Source organism: Tamandua tetradactyla, chromosome 11, assembly GCF_023851605.1.
Source record: "Tamandua tetradactyla isolate mTamTet1 chromosome 11, mTamTet1.pri, whole genome shotgun sequence".
Lineage (NCBI taxonomy): Eukaryota > Metazoa > Chordata > Mammalia > Pilosa > Myrmecophagidae > Tamandua > Tamandua tetradactyla.
In genome coordinates, this window is record NC_135337.1 from 40,330,734 (window position 1) to 40,345,697 (window position 14,964).

Below are 14,964 nucleotides of genomic sequence, written 5' to 3' on the forward strand. Positions count from 1 at the left end.
GACAACCTGGGGAAGTATATTCAGAGGAACAATTGGTCACTTCTTCACATTTTCAGAATCTCTAGAAATTTTATTGATCCCAGATAATAATGCTGTAGCTTCTACTCAACAGCCTTTCCTGGAAAAGAGCAAAAGTGTGACCTCATGTGAGGACAGTACAGTGACCCAAGAGGACTGGGTTGTCACCACCACTGTGGGTTATGGCCAGGGCTAAAGGGCTAGGAAAACCTGTAGACACCTGGCCAGGTCTGCTCCAAGACTCCTGAGCCTGGAGGACATTCAAAGGTTGGTTTAGTCCATCACTTAAACTCTGGCGCTACTGAGCCCCCACCCTAAGTGCTGTCTGCTCACTATCTACAGAGCTCTCAGGAGCAGAGCTGACCTAGAGCTAACCCATCTTTGTGTCATTGCCCTGAGTCACCATCTGGACTGGTCCAGATGCTTGTCCATGGGGTGAGACCATCCACTGGTCTCAGCAGATAAGACGACCTGACTCATTCATTCTACACCATCTTGCATCTAACTAAGGAGCTAAAAAAGTGAGCATAAGGGGAAAATGAGTGTAAGAGAGGTGGGAAAACCTATGTTCTCCTGTTCGTCCTTTAATGAGTAGGACTGCCTGTGTAAATATTCTAAAAATGAAACCATTGCTAAAAGAGCTGACCTGCCTGACAGCAGCTTTGTCCATGACCTTGACAAACTGATGAGTTTCCAGTATTCTTAGGCTAATAAAGTCAGCACATGTTTGCTAAAATATTCAGGCTGGATGAATATAAACTAGATGAATGTAAACTAAATGAATCTGAAAGCGCCGGATCTTTGCAGCTTATGGTGGAATAAAATGTATGAATTGTCATTTAATTCTGAAAAGTCAGCCTTTACTATCTGCCCTTGACATTTCAGTGGTTGATATGTTATTGCAGGACTCCCTGACTCTAGGAGAGGGTGGGGCAGGGATGGCACTGAAATTTTCAGACTTGGTGACTAGAAAGGCCTGATTTGCTTTTATTATTCAGTGGGAAAAGAGGAGGGTTTTCTGTAGAAGCTCTGTGAACATACTTTCATACATTTCCCATCGCCCCTCACATGTCAGCATTGTTCAAGACAAAGAGATGTTTGCAAGGAACTGCAGTCTATTTTAAGCACTCCGGCCGAGTCCCTTCTCAGTGTTTCCACCTCTTACAACAGTCCTGGCCTCTCAGCAATGGGCAGGGCTGGGCGCCTCTCAATGGCAGCTGGTGACAGTATGTGCGCTCCCTAGAGTGGGCTGCAGGGGCTCGAGGGGTTACTGCCGCCCAACTGTATTTCCAGGCTGGGGCCCAAACCTGCTGACTAGGCATGTGGGGGAGGGCGTGGTCCGAAGGCAGGTCCAACAGGAGCCTGCTCGCTGCCTGTGTAACACGCACCACGGCTGATTCTTATTCCCACCGGAACTCGAAAGCTATTGTCCGGTGCCAGCCAGGCTCCTGGCAGCTCTATAGAATTACTTCGGGAGCTTTGAAAAATACCAGTGCCCAAGTCCTATCCACAGACCAATTGACAAGAATTCCTGGTGCTGACGCCAGAATGTCAGACAGTGTTAAAAGCTCTCCAGGTGATTCTAATGTTCGGTCAGCCCTAGGAACCAAGCAACTCATAAAAACAGACAAGGACAGTCCTCCAGTCACCTCGGGGAAATGAGCCTGGGTGAATCTCTCAGTGCTCCTGGCCTGGGACCTCTTTTGTGCCCTGAGGTAGGTGGGGGGGTGGGTAGGGCCTTGGCTTTTTTTTTTTTACCTTAAAGGGGACCAAAGCAGGTTGCAGGGCAAAACCGGAGGATTCTTTCTGGGAGCATCTGATTTCAAACCTTGGGTCTGGCTAGGGCTTTCCTGGCTAAAGAACCTTCTCACATATTAGGGGGTAACTTGGCAAGCCTCCCACAGTTCACAAGGCTGCAGGGCTCGGCAATCAGTGCAAACCGATGTCCATGGAAGATGACTGAATTCGTCTGTAATGACAGCATTGGGATGTGGAATTTGCTTTTAAATGAGGTATTGTTTTCCTTTTCTACACACCTGGAGTCAAATATAGAAGTAAATGCTTTCCATGCAAGGAAAGTAAAAGTAATCTGATTTCAAAAGAGATTAATTACGTGTAAGTGGTACACATGTATAGGCATTATAGACTATCAATTTGAAAGAGACTTATCTTTGGAATCATTACCTTTGATATTTAAAGCCCTGATATTATAATAAGAATTAATAGAATCCAACATTGATTGGCTTGCAATATACTTCTTTCTACCTATTAATAGTCCAGGTTCTCCAGAAAAACAGAACCAACGAGATACTGTATGTAGGTAAATATTAAGAGGCTTATTATAGGAATGGCTCATATGACCATGGGGATTGGCAAGCCGAATTCTGTAGGGCAGGCTACAACTTGGAAACTTGATGATGACATTGAATTCCCCAGGAGAAGGCACAAGCTGTGAAGTTGACAAAGGTGATGATGAACTTCCCAGGAGAAGCAGGCTGCTGAAGGTGAGTTAGAAGTTCTTTCTGACTGCTGAAATCCCTAGTTCTTCCTTTAAGGCCTCCAACTGATTGGTTGAAGAGATTCCTCACTGCTGAAGGCAGTCCCCTTTGTTGATTATAGATATAATAAGCCATAGATGCAATCAACTGATTAATGATTTAAATCCTTGAAATACCCTCACAGTAACAGTCAAGCCAGGGTTTGCTTGACCAAACAACTGGACATTATAACCTGCCCAAGTTGACACATGAAATTAGACATTATACCCAGCAGATCTTTATTGAGCACTAACTATATGCCAGGTGTTGTGCCAGGATGGGAGTACCGAACAAAGTGACAAGGATCTCAGCCCCAGGGAGCTTAAGTAACATAGATAAGTAAACAAATAAATATAAAGTAAGGTGATGCTAGCCCTTACTATGAATAAATATTGGGTGTTACTGAAGTTGAAGTTACCATGCATAAAAGCCTGTCTGAATCAGCCATTTTGAGCTGGGTTTTGAAGGGGGTGTAGGAGTTTTCAAAATGGACAGATCAAGACGCTCCAGGCAGAGGGAGTGGTATATGCAAGAAGTATGGATGAGCAGGTGACATTGGGAAAACTGTGTGCATTCATTTCCATTTGCTGTTCTTAGAGTTCTGGAGGTCAAAAGTCCAACACAAGCCTCACTGGGCTAAAATTAAGGTGTCAGCAGGGCTGCGTTCCTTTCTGGAGGCTCTAAGGAAGAATCCAAATGAGAGGCCACTCATACCCCTTGGCTCATTGTCCCCATTTCCATCTTTAAAACAATCAATGACAGATCACGTTTTCAATGGCTGATCACGTCTTCTCTGACCCTTCTCCCATCACTGTAGCTCTCTCTAACTACAGCTGGGAAAGTTTCTTTGCTTTCAATGACTCATAGGATTAGTTAAAGTCTACCCAAATAATCCAGAATAGTCTCCCTGTCTCAAGGTCCCATATTTATACCTACAAAGACCCTTTTGGCATGTAAGGTAGCAAACATATTCACAGGTCCTGGGATTTAGGGTGTGGACATATTTGGGGATCCATTATTCTGCTTACCACACTGTGCATCATTTTTACATCCATTCATTAAAAACAATCTACTGAGTAACTTCTACGCCCAGAATGATTGGAGAGGAGGAACTGTTGCCAAATCATAAAAAGTCCTTATATGCCAAATTAAGGAATATTCTACTTATCTTATGAGTAACCAGTAGCCACTGAAAATTTTAACTAGGAATTTCCTTTATATAAATCCCTTTGGTTGTACTGGCTGATCGTAAGAATCAAGAAGGGGTGCTTGTTACTAAGAATGATACTCAAGCTTGGAGAATCTGATTTAGTTAGTCCATGGAGAGTACGCAGGAACTTGTTTGTGATCTCCCAGCTTAGAAATACTTCAGTAGAGAAGTTTGTTGAACATCCATCAAGACGAGAGTTAGGGAGAACAGTCAGAAGACTGTGCAATTAGTACAGGTAAGACCTAATGAAGGCATTAACCAAGGTAATGAAGAGCCCTGGGGATGGAGAGAAGTAGGTTATTTCAGTGACATACAGCAGGAAGGTTTGGAAGAACTCTTAATTATTTTTTGGATGCAATCCTGTGTGGTAGAAAATGCATATGCTTTAGAATCAAACAGATGTGGGTTCAAATACTGGTCTTGAATGCCATCTACTAGCAGGTGGACTGTTGGAAATAATGTCTCTTTGACTATAAAAGGGGGCTAATAATAATATACTTTGGCAGGGTTTGCAAGTATTAGCAACAATATATCCAAGATGCTTAGACACTCAAAAAATGGTAGCTGCCATTATCATTGTCATGGTCGGGTTGATATTATATGGATGTCAAGAGTGATGGTGGGAGACAAGATGAAAGAGAAGAATGAGGATGACTTCCAAAATTTGGCCTTGGAAAATCAAGCGGGTGATTGATTCAAACAAATATAGAATAAAGCAGGAAGAGCAAGTTGGAAGTGAAACTCAAAAACTGGGTTTCAGTTTTGAACAAGTTGAGCTGGAGGAGAGGGTGGGACTTCTGAGTGGAGTATCCAGAAAACTGTAGGACTGTAGGGATGGAGTTAGGATAAAAAAACCAAAAAATCCAGGTAAGGGCTATAGCAGCTATTCTGTGAATCTGAAGATGTTTAAAGATGTTTTTGAACATCCACAGCAAAACTGTAGGAATCAAAAGAACCACTAATTCATCAAAGCCTTTTTACTGCTTAAATCACTTTGTGTATTGTAATAATGCACCGGTAATTACACTGTTCCTGTTTAAATAATAATACCCTGACAACTTAAAGGCGTGCAGACAGAACCACAAGGTCCTAAACAAACATTTGTCATGAGCCTTTTACAGAGCTCTTTGGTTTTTTATTTTACCACATTCCTAGAAGCAGGGTCAGGCAGAAGTTAATAGACTTGACTGTATTTCCTCTGGGATCACTGGCAGAAGCCTGAGTCCGGATCTCTGCTTCCTCCTCTATCACTTCATTCATTTTCTTGCCTTGTTAACCCAAGACTGGATGCTCCTTGTGATGCCTTTCCTGCACCTTTAGTGTGCCCTCTACGGGGTCTACAAATGGGAGTCTCCTTCCTGCTGGAGGCATAGCACGTCCAATGTCTTCTGCCATTGATTTTCTGGACTTGAGAAGGGTCAGTATTGTGCTTCTCACTAGCATCTGCTCACCTTAGGATGAAACCCTGCATCTCTGGGGGTCGCTAAGTCCTCCTCATCTTTCACATCTAGGGCGTTCCCTTCACTCAACGCTTCCGTAATCCATGGCTCCATACCTGAACCACCTTGCTGATGGTCTTGTATACTCCCCTTGCCAATCTCTACGGCGCTCCAACAGAGGCATCCAGGCCTGGCAGTCGGGATTCCCAAAGACCGAGTCCTTGCCTGGCCACCTTTCATCTGCAGAAGCTGGAACAAGACTCTTGACCCTCCTGTGCAGAGAATTGTGTTCACTCTGCATTTTCATTTTATTTTAGATACAAAATCTCTTTCTCAAATGAAACCTTCAAAAGAAGCTCCAAATAGAAAACAAACAACAAGGCAAGGCGCTCTGGAGCAGTGGGGATGGCAATCTCTGGGCCTGTTTCCTTACCCCCACCCAGCTGAGCCCTGAGGGCAGCTGGACAGCTTCCCAGAGTGCAGTTCCAAAGGTCCCTTAGGGCTGCATGATGTCCATGTCTCAAAATCCTGCCCTTTCCACCACTCTGTACTTGAACCTGCCAGTGGTTCCCATGGTCCAAAGATAAAGTCTAAACTCATTCATTCCTCACAGTCTGGCTCAAACAGACTTTTTCTGATTTTAAATTGGATTACATCCCCCCCACCCCCATGACAATTCTCCTAATTCAACCCTTCCCCCTGATTTACACTCTGTATTAGTTTTCTATTGCTGCTGTAGCAAATTACCATAAATTGAGTGGCTTAATGCAACACAAATGTATTCTCTCACAGTTCTCAAAGCCAGAAGTCTGACATAGGTCTTGCCAGGCTACAATGTAGGTGTTGGCAGGGCTGCTCTCATTTCTAGCAGCTCCAGGGGAGAGGTTGTTTCTTCTCCTCTTCCAGCTCCTAGAATCCACCCCCATCCTCTATCTTCGAAGTCAGCGACATTGCACAGGGTCTCCTTTCCTTTCTTCCAAAGTCGTGTTCCTTCTGACCCTCCTGCACTGCCTCCCCATCTTCCACTTTTAAGGACCCACCACTATCGGACAATCCAGAATAATCTCCCCATCTCAAGATCCTTAATTAAATCACATCTGCAAAATCCCTTTTACCATGTAAAATAACATAGTCACATTCCCCATGGATTAGCATATGGACATCTTTGGGTATCCATTATTCTGCCTACCACACACCCATTTAATCTATTTATACAAGCCATGTGCACGAGTGACAGACTTTAATGAAGAATGGGGGAGGTTGCAGGAGAGGAGGCATGCTTTGTAGCAATCATGCAGACTACTTCAAAGCCACGCTTAGACATCATTCCACCACTGAAGGTGGTTCCCTCGCCATTGAACACCACCCCCCACATAGAGTCCTAGTCTCATGTCACCCCCTCCCTCTTCTCTGACTTCTTTCTCTGCCTTTCTTCTATCCTGTTCTCCTCCTTCTCCCTGGACTCCCTATGACTCCGAGAACTCGAAGTGCTTCTCACTCTGTTGTGTGGAGCAATCAAACTTTCTCTAGCCCCTGCTGCCAAACTCAGCTCCCGTGAAAGGGCTTTGCTGAAAAATGCTCTTTCACTTTACAAGAGCCACCCTCCTTAGAATGCAGTTATGGCTCTAAATCCCATTTTTCCTTCATTGTAGTCCAATGACATTATGTTGACTTGCCCGTGGACATGGTGCCCCTTCCCAGGCCAGTGCCATATTTGGGCATTTGCTCTTCTTAAGAGAGAAGTGTTTAGGGAAAGCACTTTGGAGATTATTGATGGCTGGGCAAAGGGAAGAAATTTAAGTTGATGCTTTTCCTTCTCATAATCTGAAAGAAGAGACCGATGCCCGTGTGAGTGATGGTGCTAAATAACAATGTGAAAATGTTAAAGATTAGTATTAACCTGTAAATCACACCATCCCATGATAGTCCAAGACTAACCCTCACTAGACTATAGAACTTTGAGAGTATACTTTAGTCAACATCATACCCCTAGCACCCTAGCACAGTATCTGCCCCTAACAGATCCTTAATGTTTATTGATATAACTAATGCATACAGTATAAAAATCTATTATTTATAAATACTGATATATATATATAATTTCCCCCTGTCTAATGTAGTACTCTTTTTTTTTTAATTCAGACGGGAGATTATCTTTTTACATTCCAGTTTATTAGAGGGTGGACTGGGTTTCTTGCCATGAGGTGAGAATTGGGGTTAAGGGAGTTGAGTAATAAAACAGACAAAAGCCTTCCACAGGGGACACTGGAAGGGAACGTTGGTGTAATGGAAGAATTGTCTTAAAGCCACAGATTAGTATTAACAGCTGTGCAAAGCAAGCTTTCAAACTGTGACCCAACAGGATTGACAGCAGACAATTAATCTTCATTCTGTTCCTGAGTTAGAGAGGTGCTTATTCTCAACAGTGAGTCACTGACAGACATGAGCTACAAAAAGCAGCAATCTGCAACACCCCAAGAAGCACAGGGGAGACAGGTGAAAATTAATTCTCACTCTGGTAATTAAGTATAACATTTTGCATTTTATTTCACATGGTTAGCAAACATAACCCTTTTCCCACATACAATTTTGAAGTAAAGCTTGAAGCCTTTTGTAATAGCGTGGAGACCACCCGGAGAGGCTTTCTGTAGGAATGTGGGGTATTATGTGCATTTTGCTGGAAGATGTGCAGTGATCAGGAGGGCCCTGCTCATTGTGGCCAGGAAAGCAGTAATTTTGTGTTTGATTGATGATAAAAAGCTTTCACTTTTAAGAGAGTGCAGCTAACTCATCATTATTTACGCTGACAGAGAAAAAACATAGCATAGTTAAATCTCCAGACTTCATAAAGTAAATCAACTTCATACTTTTATAACTTGTGTCTAACTGGAACAAAATGGACTAATTTTGAGTATCACCTTCTTTCCTCAATAATCAGTTACTCATTCATCCATTCAGAAAACACGCATTGTGAGTCTGCTTTAGTTTTATGGTTAGCGCAGTGAAAGGAAGATGTACTTAAGCTAGGCTCATGGAAAGGCATTAGCCTGGGGATCATGTCAGGCCCCTGGAAGAGGGCTATGGAGCTGGCTCTCAGGGTGTAAGTGAAGTGTTGAGGGATTGGGGAAGGCAATTCCCTCTGGCAGGGTCAGAAGAAGGATGAAGAGAATGATCCAGCAGAGAGAGCTAGAAGATGTAGAGAAGAGAGTTCAAGGTGACAAATACAACAGGTCATGGAGAAGGTGGGACCAAGGACACAGGATTGTTGATTGACAATAAATGGAAGATAAATATTTTCTTCTCAATCCTTGGGATGTAGTAAAGATACCCAAGAGCAGTACAATAAAGAAAAATAGTCTGTAGAACCCAGGGAGGAAACTAGCAGAAGTGAAGGATGTAAGAACCTCAGGAACACTGTGCCCCACAAAGAAGTGGTGCCAGGCATACTTCATCTGCAGCAGGGGATAGCTGTAAGAGCTGGAGAATCACCTTGAGTGAACCATGCACCCAAGCTAGAAGGAAGGGCAAGGCTTTAGCCTAGAAACTCAACCTGAACAAGCATATAAAATGGGTGTGGTTCAAGAACCACTGGGCCAAATACCATCAGCAGCAAAATCTGCAGGAGCAGCAACAAGAGTCACCAAGAAGACCCAAACAGGGGTCTGTTGCTGGGGAAGCTGGATTCATTATCTGGAGCCTCTGTCAATCCTAGTGGCCCAGAGTTTTAGGTCCCTACATCTCCCCTCAGCCCAGCCCCTTGGAAATTCTCACTTCCTATCTCCATCCATCTCAGTCCAGGGAGTCCCCAGTTCTACTATTAGTTTCTGAATTTTATGCCATAGATTTAAGTCAAAATCTAAAATTCTCCCCAGGCCCAGATGCCGTCAGTGACTTCAACTTCTGCCTCTTCCCCGTTAACACCTCAGCTCCAGGGTGGAAATGACTCGGACAAGAATGTTCTAGCACCAGGATATATCTGAATGTATTGACCGTTCTGTCTACTAAAATATCCTGCTACTCCCTTAGGAGAACCATGATGAGTCCCTACGTCAACTGTAAATATTTGTGTGACTCCTTTGTGTTGTTGCATAAAATGATGCGTCATTCATTTTCATTGCTGTTTAGTGTTCCATAGTGTGACTATACCACAATTTGTCCATTCTCATTAAGATAGTATGGTTGGAGTATTTCAACCCGGGTCTATTAGAAATAATTATACTGCTGTGGACAGTTTTGCACAGTCATCTCACTTACACGTGTCAAATATTTGTGGTGTATCTGGGAGTGAAATTGCTGGCTCATAGGACATGTGTCTAGTCAGCTTTTGTCAGAAAATTTCCTGGAGTGATTTCATTTTCATTTCATTTTACACTCTCATGAGCAATGTAAGAAAACTGCATCCTCACCAATATTCAAAATTTTGAGGCTTAAATTGTTGCTGATCTGGTGATTTTGTGGTTTTCATTTTAATTTCCCTGATGACTAATGAGGTTGAGCCCATCTCATGTGTTTAGTGGCCATTGGAATTTCCTCTTATGCGAGATGACTATTTAAACTTATTGTCCATTTGTCTAGTTGATTTGAATGAATTATTTGTGTATTTTAGATATTAGTCTTTTGTCAGCTTCATGTGTTACAAATATTTTCTCCTATTCTGTGGCTCATGTTCTCACTCTTTATGGTGTCTTTTAATGAATAGACTTTCTTGATTTTAATGCAGACTAATTCCAGGCTTCTCAGACTATTTGTGGTAGATTTGACTTGTGTGTGTGTGTGCATGTTTAAATCTTTCCAAGTGGTTACAAACTGACATACATATGTATGAAATACAATGAAAATAATCATATAAATATTAAGTTTTAAAAGCCACTAAAAATAATTATTTATGAGACTTGTGTATTCATTTATAAGAGGGAGAAAGAAATAAGGGATGTTAATGCTCCATAACCAGGTGAGTGGTTTCAAGCTCCCTCATAATTGCCTCTATTGAGAGTTTACCCTTCCCTGGCCTGGCAGCTACAGAGGAGGGGCCACTTACTGTCATCAGGATGAAGCCACCTCCCACCTGGGTCAGCCCCTCAACTTTTCACATAATAGCTCAGGTTTCCGCTCAGTCATTGGTGGGATTGGATTTGGCAAGCAGCATTACTCAAGCCTTCTAGTCAAGTGTGCAGTCAGTGCGCGCTTTTATTAATTACACCTTTCTCCTCTTACTTGTGACCTGTTGGGATCCAGGTGGGAGGGCATATTTTCCAGGCAGTCATAAAGGAGAAAATGGGAGTGTAGAGGAAATGGTTGTCCAAGTGAAGCCAGTACTCTCTATTCCTTTGGCTCCCAAACACAATTCAAACACTGGCCTGGAGAATTATAATGTATACAATCACGTCCCATAACCATGACAAATAACTACCATAAGGTCAACATTATTTGGATTGTAAAGCAAAATTCCACAACAAGCAAAAAAGCTATTTCTTCATAGCTCGGGCAAAGAAGTAAAGCCCCAAGAGATTTAAATAGTGTCATTCAAGAGATTTTTATAACTTTTTATTTTGAAATAAGGCGAAAATACAGAAAACCACACAAAACAGGTACATAACTTAGTGAATCATTATCAAACACCCTTGTAACAACCATCCAGGGCAAGAAACAGCACTTTGCCTGCCACTCTAGAAATCCCTCCAAGTGGGTCAGTGCAACCATTGTCATAGTCCCCTTCTCTCTCTAAAAGTGACCTCGCTCTTTTTTCTTATAACTTCCTCATGATCCTTTATAGTTTCTCACCCAAGTGCATATTCTCAGAAAATATAATTCAGTCTCTCTAGGCTCTTTTATTATTTCACTTCAAATACACATTTTTAATTTTTGCAAACTTTCTGATGAATTGTGGTTTTTGGTATTTATTCTCTTCTCTTCGGTTTTCTTCCACAGTGAACCCTATTATCTCTATGAATTTTTTTTTTTTTTACCTATTGTACTTTCTCTCCTTCCTCATATCTTTCTGATTTTTAACATTTTATCTTTTTCACCTTCTATTTCTTTTAAGCCATTTGATGTGTCTCTTTTCATCTACAGGTCCTTCCTCCATCCCTTTCTTTTTCTTAAATTCCTTGGAGAATCTTGGATGTTTGGCCTATAGCAGTGGTTCTAAACTTCAGCCTGCATCAGAATAACCTGGAGGGCTCACTGAAATACAGATTGCTGGATCTGACTCCCAGAGTTTCTGTTTCAGTAGGTCAGGGTGGGACCTGAGAGTTTGCATTTCTAGCAAGTTTCCAGGTGATGAAAGTGTGTCTGGTCTGGGACCACACTTTGAGAATCACTGAACTGTAGAGTTTTTCACAGTTAAGATTTTTGCAGAATGGTACATTCAACATGTCGCATGGCCTTCTGTGCTTCCTGTAGATAGGGTACTGGATCCAGAGGCTTCATCAGTCCTAATGGATTCCACTGGCAAGACTATAGGTAGTGTGTTCTTTCATCAGGAGGCACATAATGTCTGGTATCTCTCTTTTTTGATATTAGCAACTATGGCTGTTCATTTCCTAGATCCATTAATTCACTGAGGTTTGCAAACCAGTGATATATGCATTTTATTATTTTGCTTTTATTTATTAGCTGGAATACTTTTATAAAGAGTTGCTTTCCTTATCTACTATTTGGTTACATGATGGTACAGTTCACATAGAAAAGGCAGGATAAATGTTTGATCATTTTCCATCTACATACAAATTTTCAAGACTAATAAATGGGTTCTCTACTGTTTTCTGAAGGTGACCAATTCTTTTAATATTTAAAAACTACCATTATGAACTCATAGTTTAAGCATATTTTATGTGTTTCTATCCATTATAGTTACTATCATTACTGGAACTCAAGTTGCCCCATGTTTGGCCAGTGGGACCCTCTTCAAGTTGGCTCTGAGTATTTTGGACATGCCTCTATAATCCTTGTTATCTTGAATGACAAGATGCTCCAGGACCAGTTTATGTATTTCCTGCTCCAGACCTGATATCAACCAGTGCTCCAAGAAGTCCTGGTTTCTTTTAGTGGGATGATCTGGCATGCCCATGGGTACCTGAACTGGTCATTAATTCCAGAATATTTTGGTGGAGATACACACACACACGTACACACACATAGTGGAAATTGTATATACACACATGTGCATGCACATGCACAGTGGATATTATATATATATATATATACATATATACTTCACATGTTCATACTGACATTTTCCATTAAAATATCACAATTGCAAATTTCAATACTCTTTCTGTCCACACTGAGAATTTTGGTTCTCAAGGATGACCACAGGAGAAAATAGGATTAGAATTTCCCATAATTACACATTTGCTATATCCCATATTATATACACAAGTCTCAGAATAGCAATACTCATATGGTCAATAATTATGATTCCTAAAAAGACTTAAAAACATTTTTTGCATATGTTTTTTCATTCCCTTTCCATTAAAAAAAATTATTTCTCTATGTGTACTGTTCTAGTTTGCAAGCTGCTGAAAAGGAATGGCTTTTAAAAAGGGGAATTTATTAAATTGCCAGTTTACAGTTCTAAGGCCGTGAAAATGTCCACATTAAGGCAAGCCTATGAAAAGTCCAAATTAAGGCACCAACAAGAGGTTCCCTTCACTTAAGAAAGGCCAATGAAGTTCAGGGTTTCTCTCTTAGCTGGAAGGGCACATGGCAACATCTGCTAGCTTTCTCTCCAGGCTTCTTGTTTCATGAAGCTCCCCCAGCAGCATTTTCCTTCTTCATCTCCAAAGGTCTCTGGCTGCACAGGCTCTAAAGCTTTTTCCAAAATGGCCCTCTTAAAGGTCTCCAATAAACAAATCCCACCTTGAATGGGTGGAGACACATCTCCATGGAAACCATCTAATCAAAAGTTATCACCCACAGTTGGGTGGATCACATCTCCATTGAAACAATCAAAAAAGCTCCCACCCAGCAATACTGAATGAAGATTAAAGAACTTGGCTTTTCTGGGGTTCACAAGAGTCAAACCAGCACATGTACCTTGTCAGAGCATATAGCCATTGCCTATAATTCTGCCTCCTTCTTGGCCCCCATTTCATTTTAATTCTGTAGGCAACTATATATTCAGTGCTTGCCACCAGTCCTTCTGTCGATATCTCAAGCCTTGAGTTATTTTAGCTGTTTGACACACTTCCTTGGGAAGTGCTCAGAGGAAAAAAATTCTCTGGGTTCATGCATGTTGATAACAGCTTGTGCCTTTTACACTTGAAAGTCGTTTTGCTGGATATGACATTCTTGGCTCACATTTTCTTTCCTTGAGTATCCTAATATGTTACTCAACTTTTTAAGTCATGAAACCTGATTGTTGAAAAGTCTAAAGATAATCTAATATTCATTCCCTTAAAAGTTACTTGCTTTTTTCTGTCTGGATGTCCACAAGATTTTGTTGTTTTCTTTTTTTTTCTTTAAAGTCCAGTAATTTTACTAGAACATGCCATTTTGGGTTCATCTTGGGTTGATTTTCTTAGGTAAATAGTATACTCTTACATTACATAATTTCAAGTCATTTTGTATTTTAGCAAATTTTTTTCTTGAGTTAGTTTTTAGTATTTGTTCTCTTGCTTTGGTTTTCTTTTCAGTGACTTTTATTATCTGTACAGATCTTTTTCACCTATCTTCAATATCTATGCTTTCTCTCCTCCTTTGTATCTTTTTATTTTTATCATTTTTATTTTTTTACTCTTCCTATCTCTTTGAAGACTTTTTTCTTTTTTTTTTTGCATGGGTAGGTTCCGGGAATTGAACCCGGGTCTCCAGTATGGTAGGCTCTGTCACTGAGCCACTGTTGCCTGCCCTGAAGACATTATTTATTGTGTTTTATTTGCTCCTGTGATTTTCCTAGATAGTATTTTATATATAAAATATTTTTATTTTATTCCTAATTCTTTCTTGAGTTCTGTCATCTCATCTCTGCATTTCACTAATTCGAATTTTTGTTGTTCTTTCATGTCTTATATTATTTTCTTAATGTATTTTCACTTATTTTGAAACAGTAGTCTGCAGTTTTAACAATTTTAAAGGCACTATCTTTTTGTGTCCTTTCTTTTTCTTACCTGGTGTAATTCTATTACTTATTCAAGGACTTAGCATATTGATTTGGGTGTCCCTAATATTGGGAATTTCCCTGGTGGTAAAGTTTAATAGTTCCCTGAATTTTTTTCTCCCATCCCTCAAGAGACTTTGCCAATACCTTTTGATTATCTGCTTAATATACTCTGGAATGTATCCAGGCATTACATTAAGTTATACAGGATTAAAGGCCCCCTTTATTCTGAGCTCCCTGTGTTTGGATTGTTTAAATGGTCTAACCAGAAAGTTTGAGTTAGATTATATGCTATAGTAAATTTAGGTTCTGAACAAAATAGACCTTTCTTCCTTTGGTCTCAAAGAGTAGATGAGGTTCTAAAATATAGACAATGTCTTCCTTACCCCTGCATTCTAAATTACCTTAATCCTGACCTGATCAGCTTCATTTTTATATCTAAATACCAGGTTATGCACATATAAAACATGTTCTAAAAATCCAGAAATAATAATTACCACTCCAGACTAAATTTGACTGCTATCAGAGTTTACAATCTAGACTCCCGTTTTCTTGTATGTATTTATAAACAAGACCATATGATTCTACTGTTTTGTTTCTAGCTTATTTTGCCTCCTAAATGTCCCACAGATTCCTTCACAATGTTTCATGCCTCACAAT

At 40.8% G+C, this 14,964-nt stretch overlaps 1 long non-coding RNA gene across 1 annotated transcript in view; it reads left to right on the plus strand.

Moving 5' to 3' along the window:
* Positions 1-2,131: 2,131 nt before the first annotated feature.
* Positions 2,132-14,964, plus strand: part of LOC143650099 (uncharacterized) — a 33,874-nt gene continuing 21,041 nt past the window's right edge. Inside the window, exon 1 of the long non-coding RNA XR_013159366.1 lies at positions 2,132-2,522. This is a non-coding gene — a long non-coding RNA (uncharacterized LOC143650099). The remainder of the gene's footprint in view (positions 2,523-14,964) is intronic.